The sequence below is a fragment of the Heteronotia binoei genome, chromosome 5 (genome assembly GCF_032191835.1).
Source record: "Heteronotia binoei isolate CCM8104 ecotype False Entrance Well chromosome 5, APGP_CSIRO_Hbin_v1, whole genome shotgun sequence".
Classification (NCBI taxonomy): Eukaryota; Metazoa; Chordata; class Lepidosauria; order Squamata; family Gekkonidae; genus Heteronotia; species Heteronotia binoei.
Genome location: NC_083227.1, coordinates 168144455 through 168159250, shown reverse-complemented (window position 1 = coordinate 168159250; position 14796 = coordinate 168144455). Strand labels below are relative to the sequence as shown.

The following is a 14796-nucleotide window of genomic DNA, read 5'->3' as shown; positions in this document are numbered from 1 at the left end:
AAATAAAGGTTTCAAATGATTTTGTACCCTAAGAGTATTATAGGGAGTCGCAGTTGTTTGTGTACCCCCTATCTAGGAATGCAATGAGCCGGGAAGGGGTGGAGCCTCTAGATTAAAAAGGGGCAGCCTGCCCTGCTGAGGCGCTTGAGCCTTAATCACAGGCTCTTAACACCTTGCTTAAGGTGACTATGATTTATGGATGGAAACTGCTGAGGGAGCCCTTTATTCTGACTTGTAAAACTTAGAATTGTTTCAGGGCTGCGTTATCTAATGGGGAGTTCCTTTGAAGCTGATGCACAAAGTGTTCAGCTGGAGACTTTCTGGACTACTGACAAGAGACGGACTTTGGGGGCTACAACCTGTGAAGGAGGGAAAAGGTAACTGATTGGACTTTAAAAAATCACTGTTCTGTTGTATTATTAAGTTCTATGTTTTTGTTCCATGATATGTTAAGTGAAAAAGTAGAAAATGTTTGATTTGATTTGAATTACAGCAAGATTTTGCCTCATCGAACCCACAAACTGAGGTTACATTTGCCAAAGGGAAGAGCAAAAAACCCCTCACTAGATGGTGAACCAGTTCTCTTCACCATCGGGGAGGGACGGTGGCTCAGTGGTAGAGCATCTGATTGGGAAGCAGAAGGTCCCAGGTTCAATCCCCGGCATCTCCAACTAAAAAGGGTCCAGGCAAACAGCTGTGAAAAAACTCAGCTTGAAACCCTGGAGAGCCGCTGCCAGTCTGACCAGACAATACTGACTTTGATGGACCAAGGGTCTGATTCAGTATAAGGTAGCCTCATATGCCCATATTACTTTAGGGGAGGTACAGTGGCTCAGTGGTAGAGCATCTGCTTTGGAAGCAGAAGGTCCCAGGTTCAATCCCTGGCATCTCCAACTAAAAAGGGTCCAGGCAAATAGGTGTGAAAAACCTCAGCTTGAGACCCTGGAGAGCAGGGGAGGGATGGTGGCTCAGTGGTAGAGCATCTGCTTGGGAAGCAGAAGGTCCCAGGTTCAATCCCTGGCATCTCCAAAAAAGGGTCCAGGCAAATAGGTGTGAAAAACCTCAGCTTGAGACTCTAGAGAGCCGCTGCCGGTTAGAGGAGGGACGGTGGCTCAGTGGTAGAGCATCTTCTTGGTAAGCAGAAGGTCCCAAGTTCAATCCCTGGCATCTCCAACTAAAAAGGGTCCAGGCAAATAGGTGTGAAAAACCTCAGCTTGAGACCCTGGAGAGCAGGGGAGGGATGGTGGCTCAGTGGTAGAGCATCTGCTTGGGAAGCAGAAGGTCCCAGGTTCAATCCCTGGCATCTCCAAAAAAGGGTCCAGGCAAATAGGTGTGAAAAACCTCAGCTTGAGACTCTAGAGAGCCACTGTCAGTCAGGGGAGGGATGGTGGCTCAATGGTAGAGCATCTGCTTGGGAAGCAGAAGGTCCCAAGTTCAATCCCTGGCATCTCCAACTAAAAAGGGTCCAGGCAAATAGGTGTGAAAAACCTCAGCTTGAGACTCTAGAGAGCCGCTGCCGGTTAGAGGAGGGACGGTGGCTCAGTGGTAGAGCATCTTCTTGGTAAGCAGAAGGTCCCAAGTTCAATCCCTGGCATCTCCAACTAAAAAGGGTCCAGGCAAATAGGTGTGAAAAACCTCAGCTCGAGACCCTGGAGAGCAGGGGAGGGATGGTGGCTCAGTGGTAGAGCATCTGCTTGGGAAGCAGAAGGTCCCAGGTTCAATCCCTGGCATCTCCAAAAAGGGTCCAGGCAAAGAGGTGTGAAAAACCTCAGCTTGAGACCCTGGAGAGCCGCTGCCAGTCAGGGGAGGGATGGTGGCTCAGTGGTAGAGCATCTGCTTGGGAAGCAGAAGGTCCCAGGTTCAATCCCCGGCATCTCCAAAAAAGGGTCCAGGCAAATAGGCGTGGAAAACCTCTGCTTGAGACCCTGGAGAGCCGCTGCCAGTCTGAGCAGACAATACTGACTTTGATGGACCCAGGAGGGTCTGATTCGGTATAAGGCAGCTTCATAGGCTCCCAGTTGAGGGGCTATTACTGTTCATTCTTAGGGGCTGGGTGACAAAACGCCTTGCCTTTAGAACGAGGAACCTGATGCGTGAAGGCTCCATGTTCTACCAGGATGCAGAAGTCCCAGCCGCAGCCCAGCGAGAGGTGGGGCAGAGGGAAGGCGCCTGGCTGCTCGCAGGGCTCTCTAGGGGATGGGGCGGAAAGCGGCGGAGGGAAGCAGAGCCGGCCCTCTGGGGCGGGGAGGAGCCAGGCGAAGGGGTCTCCGCGGCGCCGTCCCGTACCTGCCATCCCGGCCCTTCTCTTCTCCTGCAGGCCCGGCCTCGGCGGCCACCGCCTCCCTCCCCGTCAGCACACGCGGAAGGGCGGAGACACCCACGCCGGGAGCCGCAGCTGCCATGGAGCTGCTGAGGAGGAGGAGGAGGAGCCGCCGTCACATCCCTCCTCCCGCGGTAGCCTCGACCGGCCGCAAGCCCTGCAGGCGGCGAGCCCCGCCCCTTCCTTCCACCTTCTTTCCTGACCAGCCAATGCTCGCCCGGCATTCCGCAACCACAGCCCGCCTCCCTAAGCACATCCTCCAATCACAAGGCAGGTCTCTTCAAGGAGCCGGATCCTTAACCGCGAGCCCAGGAAAGCGAATCGCCGCCGCAAAACCCGCGAGAGGGGAAGGAAGGAAGCGGGGAGGCGGGACTACTGCGCCTGCGAATCTCGTTTGCACCAATAGGGAGCAGGGAGCAAATGAAAGACGGGAGGGAGAGGACCAATGCAAAGCGCCGGAGGATAACCGGAGAGTAAAGAACGAGCCTCCCTTGTAGCACTGGGCGATTGCAGGAATGTGTCTGAGCAGCAAAAAAACGTGCAGTCAGTGAGATTTCATCAGGCCAGCTCTTTTTTTTATTCCTTCATACCAGCAGCTTTAGAGGGGCGGCAGAATATTTTCCCCATTGCAGTGCATCAATGGAATGAGCGTTATGGAAACCGTATATGTAAGCGACAACACACAGTATGTCACAGGAGTGAGTGCACCCCCTCGCATTTTGTAAATATTTAAGTATATCTTTTCATGGGACAACACTGAAGAAATGACACTTGGCTACAATGTAAAGAAGAAGAAGAAGATAGAAGATATTGGATTTATATCCCGCCCTCCACTCCGAAGAGTCTCAGAGCGGCTCACCATCTCCTTTCCCTTCCTCCCCCACAACAGACACCCTGTGAGGTAGATGAAGATATTGGATTTATATCCCGCCCTCCACTCCAAAGAGTCTCAGAGCGGCTCACCATCTCCTTTCCCTTCCTCCCCCACAACAGGCACCCTGTGAGGTAGATGAAGATATTGGATTTATATCCCGCCGTCTACTCCGAAGAGTCTCAGAGCGGCTCACAATCTCCTTTCCCTTCCTCCCCCACAACAGACACCCTGTGAGGTAGATGAAGATATTGGATTTATATCCCGCCCTCCACTCCGAAGAGTCTCAGAGCGGCTCACCATCTCCTTTCCCTTCCTCCCCCACAACAGGCACCCTGTGAGGTAGATGAAGATATTGGATTTATATCCCGCCGTCTACTCCGAAGAGTCTCAGAGCGGCTCACAATCTCCTTTCCCTTCCTCCCCCACAACAGACACCCTGTGAGGTAGATGAAGATATTGGATTTATATCCCGCCCTCCACTCCAAAGAGTCTCAGAGTGGCTCACAATCTCCTTTCCCTTCCTCCCCCACAACAGACACCCTGTGAGGTAGATGAAGATATTGGATTTATATCCCGCCCTCCACTCCGAAGAGTCTCAGAGCGGCTCACAATCTCCTTTCCCTTCCTCCCCCACAACAGACACCCTGTGAGGTAGATGAAGATATTGGATTTATATCCCGCCCTCCACTCCGAAGAGTCTCAGAGCGGCTCACAATCTCCTTTCCCTTCCTCCCCCACAACAGACACCCTGTGAGGTAGATGAAGATATTGGATTTATATCCCGCCCTCCACTCCGAAGAGTCTCAGAGCGGCTCACAATCTCCTTTCCCTTCCTCCCCCACAACACACACCCTGTGAGGTAGATGAAGATATTGGATTTATATCCCGCCCTCCACTCCGAAGAGTCTCAGAGCGGCTCACAATCTCCTTTCCCTTCCTCCCCCACAACAGACACCCTGTGAGGTAGATGAAGATATTGGATTTATATCCCACCCTCCACTCCGAAGAGTCTCAGAGCGGCTCACAATCTCCTTTCCCTTCCTCCCCCACAACAGACACCCTGTGAGGTAGATGAAGATATTGGATTTATATCCCACCCTCCACTCCGAAGAGTCTCAGAGCGGCTCACAATCTCCTTTCCCTTCCTCCCCCACAACAGACACCCTGTGAGGTAGATGAAGATATTGGATTTATATCCCGCCCTCCACTCCGAAGAGTCTCAGAGCGGCTCACAATCTCCTTTCCCTTCCTCCCCCACAACAGACACCCTGTGAGGTAGATGAAGATATTGGATTTATATCCCGCCCTCCACTCCGAAGAGTCTCAGAGCGGCTCACAATCTCCTTTCCCTTCCTCCCCCACAACAGACACCCTGTGAGGTAGATGAAGATATTGGATTTATATCCCGCCCTCCACTCCGAAGAGTCTCAGAGCGGCTCACAATCTCCTTTCCCTTCCTCCCCCACAACAGACACCCTGTGAGGTAGATGAAGATATTGGATTTATATCCCGCCCTCCACTCCGAAGAGTCTCAGAGCGGCTCACAATCTCCTTTCCCTTCCTCCCCCACAACAGACACCCTGTGAGGTGGGTGGGGCTGAGAGGGCTCTCACAGCAGCTGCCCTTTTAAGAACAGACTCTGAACGGCCTACAATCTCCTTTATCTCCTTCCCCCACAACAGACACCCTGTGAGGTGGGTGGGGCTGAGAGGGCTCTCACAGCAGCTGCCCTTTCAAGGACAACCTCTGCCAGAGCTCTGGCTGACCCAAGGCCATTCCAGCAGGTGCAAGTGGAGGAGTGGGGGAATCAAACCCGGTTCTCCCAGATAAGAGTCCGCACACTTAACCACTACACCAAACTGGCTCTCCACAGCTTGTGTAACAGTGTAAATGTGCTGTCCCCTCAAAATTATGCAACACGCAGCCGTTAATGTCTAAACTGCTGGCAACAAAAGTGAGTACACCCCTAAGCGATAACGTCCAAATGGGGCCCAAAGTATCAATATTTTGTGTGGCCACCATTATTTTCCAGCACTGCCTTGACCCTCTTGGGTATAGAGTTCACCAGAGCTTCACAGGTTGCCACTGGAGTCCTCTTCCACTCCTCCATGATGACGTCACGTAGCTGGTGGATGTTAGAGACCTTGCGCACCTCCACCTTCCGTTTCACGATGCCCCACAGATGCTCAATAGGGTTTAGGTCTGGAGACATGCTTGGCCAGTCCATCACCTTTACCCTCAGCTTCTTTAGCAAGGCAGTGGTCGTTTTGGAGGTGTGTTTGGGGTCGTAATCATGTTGGAATACTGCCCTGCGGCCCAGTCTCCGAAGGGAGGGGATCATGCTTTGCTTCAGTATATCACAGTACATGTTGGCATTCATGGTTCCCTCAATGAACTGTAGCTCCCCAGTGCCGGCAGCAGTCATGCAGCCCTAGACCATGACGTTCCCACCACCATGCTTGATGTAGGCAAGACACACTTGTCTTTGTACACCTGGTTGCCACCAGGTGATACGCTTGACACCATCTGAACCAAATAAGTTTATCTTGGTCTCATTGGACCACAGGACATGGTTCCAGAAATCCATGTCCTTAGTCTGCTTGTCTGCAGCAAACCGTTTGCGGGCTTTCTTGTGCATCATCTTTAGAAGAGGCTTCCTTCTGGGACGACAGCCCTGCAGACCAACTTGATGCAGTGTGCGGCGTATGGTCTGAGCACTGACAGGCTGACCCCCCTCGCCTTCAGCCTCTGTAGCAATGCTGGCAGCATTCATATGTCTATTTCCCAAAGCCAACCTCTGGATATGACACTGAGCACAGGCACTCAACTTCCTTGGTTGACCATGGCGAGGCCTGTTCTGAGTGGAACTTGTCCTGTTAAACCGATGCATGGTCTTGGCCACCGTGCTGCAGCTGTTTCAGGGTCTTGGCAATCTTCTTATAGCCTAGGTCAGGGGTGGCCAATGGTAGCTCTCCAGATGTTTTTTGCCTACAACTCCCATCAGCCCCAGCCATTGGTCATGGAGAGCTACCATTGGCCACCCCTGGCCTAGGTCATCTTTATGTAGAGCAACCATTCGTTTTTTCAGATCCTCAGAGAGTTCATTGCCATGAGGTGCCATGTGGAACTCCCAGTGACCAGTATGAGGGAGTGAGAGCGATAACCTGCTCCCCCTTCACACCTGATACCTTGTACCACTAACGAGTCACATGACACCAGGGAGCGGAAATGGCTACTTGGGCCCCATTTGGAAATTATCACTTAGGAGTGTACTCACTTTCGTTGCCAGCAGTTTAGACATTAATGGCTGTGTGTTGCATAATTTTAAGGGGGCAGCACATTTACACTGTTATACAAGCTGTAGACTCATTACTTTACATTGTAGCCAAGTGTTATTTCTTTAGTGTTGTCACATGAAAAGATATACTTAAATATTTACAAAATGTGAGGGGGTGTACCCACTTCTGTGGCACACTGTATAAGCTGGTGAGTTGTTGAAGAGGCGTATTCTAATATTGTAGGACAGATCGATCTTACTGTTATAATATAGAAAATAGAAGGAAAGGAACATAAGCGCTCTGTGCAGCCATGCTGAAGCAGCTCAATATCAGTCCATCATGTTTTTCTTTGGCCAAACAGATGCTACCAGAAGGCCTGCAAACGGCAAGATCAAGATATCTGCTGGGTTTTGTCCGCCACATCAGATCAATAATCTATCAAATTCACCTCCCTGTTTTCTGCAGTGACTGACCAGATCCCTAGGAAAAGTCTGCAGCAGGGAATATACCACCCTGCTGAAATACTGATTTTATACTATCTGCTGTTCAGTATATTATGACGTGCTGAACTGAGCTGCCAATTTGTATTGTCTACTTTTATTGGTTTTAATTGCTGTTTTACTGTTTTAAAATGTTATTTGCCCTGAGCCCATCTGGGAAAGGGTAGAATATAAATTATCTAAATAAAATAAATAAATAAAATACTGTAAATGACAAGAGTGGCCACTGAGAACAATGGGATATGCCTGAAAGCCCAGTGGATATACTAAGAGCCAGAAATGCCAGGTGAGTCTGATCCTGGCAGAAGCTGAGTTCAGGTAGCCGGCTCCAGGTTGACTCAGCCTTCCATCCTTCCGAGATTGGTAAAATGAGCACCCAGCTTGCTGGGGGTAAAGTGCAGATGACTGGGGAAGGCAATGGCAAACCACCCTGTAAAAAGGATGGCGTGAAAATGTCGTGATGCGGCGTCACCCCAGAGTCGGAAACAACTGGTGCTTTCACAGGGGACTACCTTTAACTTTTTTTTTACGGGCTCCATTTAAATGTATTTCAGCACAGAGAACGCAGAACGGATTTGGAGAAACCCGTTCTGGTCTTGGATTGACAGATCCCAGAGTGGAATGTCAATCCCCGGGGGTAGCTTATGCATTCTGAACCTGAAATGAAAAACCACTTGAATCAGAGTTCAACTTCTGGAACTGTGCAGCGTTCTGGAGACCTCACTTCAAAAAAGATGTAGACAGAATGGAACAGGTACAGAAGAAAGCAATGACGATGATTGGAGCCTGAAGACCAAACCGCACGAGGAAAGGCTGATGGTCTTGTGAATGTTCAGTCTTGAGAAGAGGAGGTTGGGTGGAAGGGGCCTCCAGGGTCATCTAGTCCAACCTCCTGCACAATGCAGGAAACTCACAAATACCTCCCCCTAAATTCACAGGATCTTCATTGCTGTCAGATGGCCATCTAGCCTCTGTTAAAAAACCTCCAAGGAAGGAGAGCCAACCACCTCCTGAGGAAGCCTGTTCCACTGAGGAACCGTTCGAACGGTCAGGAAGTTCTTCCTAATGTTGAGCCGGAAACTCTTTTGATTTAATTTCAACCCATTGGTTCCGGTCCCACCTTCTGGGACCACAGAAAACAATTCTACAACATCCTGTATATGACAGCCCTTCAAGTACTTGAAGATGGTGATCATATCACCTCTTAGCCACCTCCTCCCCAGGCTAAACATGCCCAGCTCCTTCAACCTTTCTTCATAGGACGGTCTCCAGACCCCTCACCATCTTCGTTGCCCTCCTCTGGACCCGTTCCAGCTTGTCTATATCCTTTTTAAAATGTGGTGCCCAAAACTGAACACAATACTCCAGGTGAGGTCTTACCAGAACATGATTGCTCTCTTTAAGTATTTGAAAGGCTGTCACTTAAAGGAGGGAAGGGAACTGTTTCTGTTGGTGGCAGAGGATAGACCTTGCAATTATGGGTTTAAATTATGGGCTAAAAGATAATGGCTGGATATTAGGGGGAAAAAATTACTGTAAGAGTAGTTCAGCAGTGAAATCAGCTGCCTAGGGAGGTGGAGAGCTCCCCCTCACTGGCAGTCTTTGAAGCAGCTGAATTAACAGGGATGTTTTAGGCTGATCCTGCACTGAGCTGGGAGTTGGACTATAGCCCCTATGTCACACAGCAGGGGACTAGGAAAGGCCTTCTACTGACTGCCACCACTCTGGTAAGGGCCTGTCTGGAATGGCCCAGAGCACTCAGCCCAACCCGTCTTCTTTCTTGACAAAGCCTTTTCTTTCTGTGACTGAAGAGGCATGCAGACCTTGGCAGTTTAACAAGTTTATTATAAGTGCTAAAAAACAAAAACAAAGCGTGTAACAAAACGTTTAGTGTACAGTTAATACAGAAAAACAATAAAGGTTGGTGTCAATAAATAAAAGCCCTCAATCTGACTAGACATTCCCAAAGACTCACTACCCCATTTGGGTGAGGGATCCCTCTCTCCAGCTGCCTTCTCCGCTGCAGCTTCTTCCAGGGAGAACATACTCTGACTGTGGCTTGGCCTTTTATGTTTTCCTCCCAGGTCCCACCCCTCTCTGGGCTAGTTTTCTCTCCAAAGACTCTGCCACCCAATCAGAAGGACAGAAGGGATCTTGGGAGATGTAGGCCCACTAGCAACTTTTAGGCAGGCTTCTCTGGAGCCTGTAGGGCGCAGTAGGCCTAGGATCATGACAATGGCTTTCAACTCTGGGATTCTGTAACGTACTCAAGCTGGAGACGCGAGTAGGGCAACATTCTTTATTAGGAGCACGTTGCAAGAGAGAGAACACGCGGGCCGGGTCCCGCTTATGTACAGTCCCTGGTACAGCCTACTGGACAGGTCAGGCCAATCCTGACTTGTTAAACTTCCCGCCACAGCTGGTGATTGGCGGGGGGTTACGCGCCCCACGCTGGAGGCGTCTGGGACAGCCCAGTCGCCTCCACGCATGTCGCGTCTGGCTGCTGATACACTACAGATTCTATGACTGAAATGATTGGCCCCATCATGGGGTCCCTGGAACTGGAAACATTGGTCTGGGAATGGAATTAACACTCCCAGAGTGGGGGATTTAAATCCCTTCCCAACAGAAGAATAATACACTGTACGTGCAAGTGCAGACAAGAGCAGGAGCTGAGGCACCTAGAGGCAGTCCTCCACTGGCTCCCCTCTGGAGGCTAGCAGATCAGAAGGAACAGAAGTTGCTGCCAGCTGACTCCCCTTTTTCCTGATGCTTCAGCCCGGCAGCTGGAGAGGGTGACCCCCTACCTCAAAGAAAGCAGCATGGTGATTGGGTGGTAAAAGGGAACCAGATGCTGCCATGGCATCCATCACCATCAAGCAGTGTAAGCTATGGAGGGGTGCCAATGCATGCAGGGGAGGAAGGAGCAGCCAGTGCCATCCCCTGGGATCTGATAAACAGGTGGGTGAGGTGGGAAGACAAGCAGAGGAAAGACTGGATTTCCCCTGCTGCAGGTTTTGTGGGTGCCAGCTTGTCAATATATCTAATTCTCAACATCTGTGAATACTTAAATCTGGAGCCACAGATGGACAAACATCTTTCTAAAAACCAGAGAACAGTTCCAGGTTTGCAAAAAATCTGAAATCTTAAAAAAAAAAAAAATACATCGAGGAAGATTAAAAATACCCAAAATAATAAAAGCAGCGGCACCTGTAGCTTTACGAGGTAAATGCCCACAGAGGCTATTGTATTGAAATCACAGCACCAAGCCTTTGTAAAAGACCGGGAGGGAGCAGGGCCTTTTACAAGCCGTTATATCTTTTAAGAAAGGACTTATTGAGCCAATAATGGCAGCAACCACAAAGAAACTTGCTATTATATGACTTGCTTGACTCACCTAGGACTGGCTACTTGCTGCTGTTCAACAGCAGCCACTCCATGAACACCTGTGTGGTGTAGTGGTTAAGAGTTTTAGACTAGAAACTGGGAGACTCAGGTTAGAATCCTTAATCTGCCATGCAAGCTGACTGTGTGACAGGGCCATAGCTAGGGATTTTTTTCAGGAGGGAGTGCTAATGATTTAAACCACCAAAGGAGACTCACCAGCTCAGCTCTTCCCCTCACTCAAACATGTAATGGAAGAGAAAAAGAAAGCTAAATAGGTCCTCACCACACGCCAAATATGCAGTCAGGGACAGTCCACATCTATTCCTGCACGCACGCACACACAATCCACAACCCTTAGAGTTTGCACCCTTTCCTCATGTCCTTCCACAAAAATAAATAAAGGCAGAGAGCTTCCCTGCCACCTATAACTGCGTGAAGCCTTCAAAGGAGGAGAAACTGCAGCACATCTAGGACACATCAAGGAGAGAAGGAGGAAGAGGTGGCAGCAGCAGGAGCCCTCTCCTCATTCACTGGTGCCCAGCAATACCTTCCTCCCAGACTTTGAAAGGTGAAGTCCGTCCCATGCTAGTAGGTTATTGTCCAGGAGACGTAGCCTGTGGTCCTGCCGTCACCACCAACACAACCAGTGGTTCGCCTCCATTATCGTCTGCTGCCATTGCATTCTCCTTCCCACAACAGGAAGGATTGAAGAAAACACCACCTGTGCCCCATTCCTTTCAGCTTCCTCCCAAGAGCCTCATAGTCAGCCTTAATGCTTTTGATGGTGTTCATGGCTGTGTCATTGGTTCCTACATGAGCCATCACAAATGGGTAGTGCTCTGTGGGTTTGATAAGTTTTGGGATCCTATCCATAATAACTTTAATTTTTCACTCCTGGCAGGCAACACACCTCTCAGACCAGAGGGTCATGCCTGGATACATGACTTTCCATACCCCTCAGTAGGGAATCACCTATCACCAACACCTTCCTTTTTCTTCTCTTGCCATTTCATTGTATCCCCTTGTTCTCCATCCTCAGTCTTCCTGGTGTTTGTAATACTTCTGCTACCTCTGTTTCCATCTCTACATCTGTTGCAAGGGCCTGGAATCGATTCCTTAGTTCTAATGGCACTGAGTGCCATCTTGCTTGATGCCTTTGGGGTAGGTCTGTAGCAGTCTGAGGAATCTTGTAAAGATAGTCAACTGCATCATTTCCCCTTTGACTGGTCTCATCTTCCCTGTGCAGGAAATCAAGGCTTCTGAGTTATGAACTGCTCCACTTCCTTGATTTTTTGAAGATAGTAATTCTTTCCTCCAGGCTCCGAACTTTCTCTTCTAAGAGTTCTGTTAATTTACACTTCTGACAAGTGTTGTCTGTCTTGTCCTCTAGAAGGAATACAGACTCCCTACAAGTCTCTGGAAATATTCCATGGGCATCCATCATAAATGAGACCTTGTCTGGCCAGGCCATGTGTGTCATAAAATGTAATGCCAGGTAGCAGAGATATAAACTATAAAAGACACAGGTAAACACAATTAATTTTTTTTTTAAAAACCATAAAATAAAATATGCTTAAAAGATTAGCACTCTTGCAATATTTTATTTATTTAACATTCTGATAATTGACACCTCTTGCTTTGAATTATTGCATCAAAATCTGGAGACAATGTCTCTGCTGTAGCAATCTTGAGTATGCTGTTCATGAGTGATCCAAAAGCAGTACTGTTAGCCAAAATGCCCTCAAAATCGAGGCTGGGGAATTGACAGGTGGGCACTTGACTTTAAAAGGAACAAGAGTCTATATATACAGGCTCCACGTCCAGAAACTATTGCTCAAATATACCAGGGACACTAATTACGTAAAAACAATTAGAATTTATTCTAGAAAATTATAGATCACACACACAAGATCAAAATACTCATAAAATCATACATACAGTCCTAAGAAAATTAGATAGAGATATAGAGAAACACATGGGTAGATGAACAGGGTGCTATTTACCGATCATAGTCTTCAAGGAAGGCTCCAATGGCGACGAGCGAGGAAATGGGAGAGGGGACCCAAAACTTGTCCTTAGAATCGGGGATGGATCTAGACAGCGGAGTTAGGATACTGCTAGAAGCACACCTGTGGGTAGCTAGTCCACAGATTATAAGGACTATCTTGAGCCCTTAGGGAATGGGAGGTACGAGGGAGGAGGAAGGTGGTCAGCTGATGCATGACCTCCCAAAAAGGGGAGGCTTTGCAGTGACCATAAGGGCTGGACTACTGCAATAGCCAATAGAAAGTTCATTGGTGGCACCTAATTGGGTGCCCATACCTGACCAATGAACAGGCTTGGGTCCTGAGTCCCTTCGTGAACTTTCAGGTTGAAATGGACCAGGGTTGGGGTGCTCCAAGGTGACAGTACAGAGAAGAATGCGGGAAATCACTGGGTGGAGGTGTGCTTGAATTTATCAAACTTATCTAAAAAGGTGACAATAGATGGCCAAATTACTACCTAAGGTAACACCCGGTTTACACAAAGGAACTTGGCTCTGGCTGAAGATGGTCTTCCTCTTCTTCAGTCTTCTTCTTGGCACCAGTCTTTGTCTTGAGTTCTGCTGGACAAAGACAGTGGCGGTTGGACAGTTAGCCACGCCTGGGGTGGGTCGATTGCCTGCAATCACAGGTGACATCTGGCGAGTACGTGAGCCGTTTGCTTCGCTGGAATGGAGTCTGGCCTGGTAGGAAGATGGCTGCATGTGGTGTTAGCCCTCCAAAGTGGATTCCATGGTCAGTGCTTCAAAACCGTTCGCCTGGATAGCTCCTGGCAGCGCAGCCTCCTCCACTCCACGGCCGGGATGGACGTCATACAGAACGGCAGAAAGCCCTCTGTTCTCCCGGTGGGCACTCTTGTACCGGTCTTGAGTGCCTTCATAGCGTTATGGCTGCTAGTACTGCATAAGTCCCTTTCGCCCCTGAATAGGTTCACTCACACTCTCTGGCCAGATGTGTGTGAGCTACTTCTCCAGGTGCTCTGGCAACCAAGTTGGAGACTATGACGTTCTATAAGGGGTTTTTCCTCACAATACTACAGTGGGAGTCAATCAGGAAGAAAAGATAAAGAAAAAAATTGATTGGAATGAAGTTGGAAGAATTAATTACTGTTGTCATAGATTTTTACAGGGGGGTGTTGGGTGTTTTTTGTTTGAAGCCAAACATAGAGCCTGACCCAGACTAACCCACCCTATCCTTGAGGGGGGTACAAGCTGCCAAACACTACAGCCTGCAATGAACAACCAAAAACCTAGGCAGGTTCTAGTGATCAAAATTACAAGGCTATATTACAATACCAAATACAAAATAGTTTAATCAGTCAAGTATACTCATAAAACGTCTCATAAATCCAATTCATAGAGCAAATAGACAATAAGACACTTCTTCAAATCCCATGAAAAGTAGATTGCTACAGGACTGCTAACTTGCACTTCCTGTTTCATACATCAATTTTAATCAGACTTGGGATAATAATACAGAAATCAATCTGAACTTATTTCTATTCAGAACTGGATTAAACCCTGTGGAGGCCTCCAGGCATTCAAAATCTTGGGGGCCCCTCACAAATTGTTTCCAAATATGTTTTTAATTTTACCAACAATTTTAATAAACCAACTTTATTACACAAAACAAACATTAACAATTATTAATGCTATCAAACAAATTAACATAACAATTATCATTATTAAATATCATTTTTCAAATTTAACGTAAATAAAATATTATTAAACGAACAAGATTATACAATAACAATTAAATAAAATATTATTAAACTGAATAACAAGAATTATTAAACATAATTTAATATTTATTTTGCTTATTGTATTTTCCTGTCAAACAATGAGGAAAATCTTAACCTTCTTCTGTGCCTGCCTGCAGATCTAAGAACTAGATAGTGACCTTTAATTTCATTATCTCCTCCCCCCCCTTTGGAGAATATGACCACGTTCCTCTTTCCCCAGATTCCTGATCAGGAACAGAACAGAAGTCCCCCCAATAACACCTATCTCCCTTTGTGACCCTTATATCTCCAGTTGATGCAGTCAAAGCCCTAAATAACTGCCTGGCTGCTTTGGCTAAATGGCTATGAGTCAGGGGTGGCCAAACTGTGGCTCGGGAACCACATGTGGCTCTTTCTATTCAGAGCTGGTAGGGGCTGACTTGGAGAAGGCATGTCTCTCTTTAAATCACTTCCCCAAGCCAAGCCAGTTGGCAGCTTGGAGAATGCATTTAAAGTTAAAGTTGTTTTCTTTCCACCTCTCTCTCCACCCTCCCATCTATTTTTCTCCCTCCCTCTCTCCCTGTCTTGTAGCTTTCAAACATCTGACGTTCATGTCTTGTAGCTCTCAAACATCTGACATTTATTCTATGTGGCTCTTACATAAAGCAAGTTTGG

At 48.0% G+C, this 14796-nt stretch overlaps 1 long non-coding RNA gene and 1 other non-coding gene across 2 annotated transcripts; both read left to right on the top strand.

Moving 5' to 3' along the window:
* The first annotated feature begins 818 nt into the window (after window positions 1-818).
* On the top strand, window positions 819-893 carry TRNAP-UGG (transfer RNA proline (anticodon UGG)). The gene has a single exon. It is a non-coding gene; the product is annotated as a tRNA-Pro (tRNA).
* A 1759-nt stretch (window positions 894-2652) lies between these two features.
* LOC132573030 (uncharacterized) lies at window positions 2653-7186 on the top strand. Its single transcript, XR_009555470.1, has 2 exons — window positions 2653-2867; window positions 6834-7186. It is a non-coding gene; the product is annotated as an uncharacterized LOC132573030 (long non-coding RNA).
* Window positions 7187-14796: the final 7610 nt, after the last annotated feature.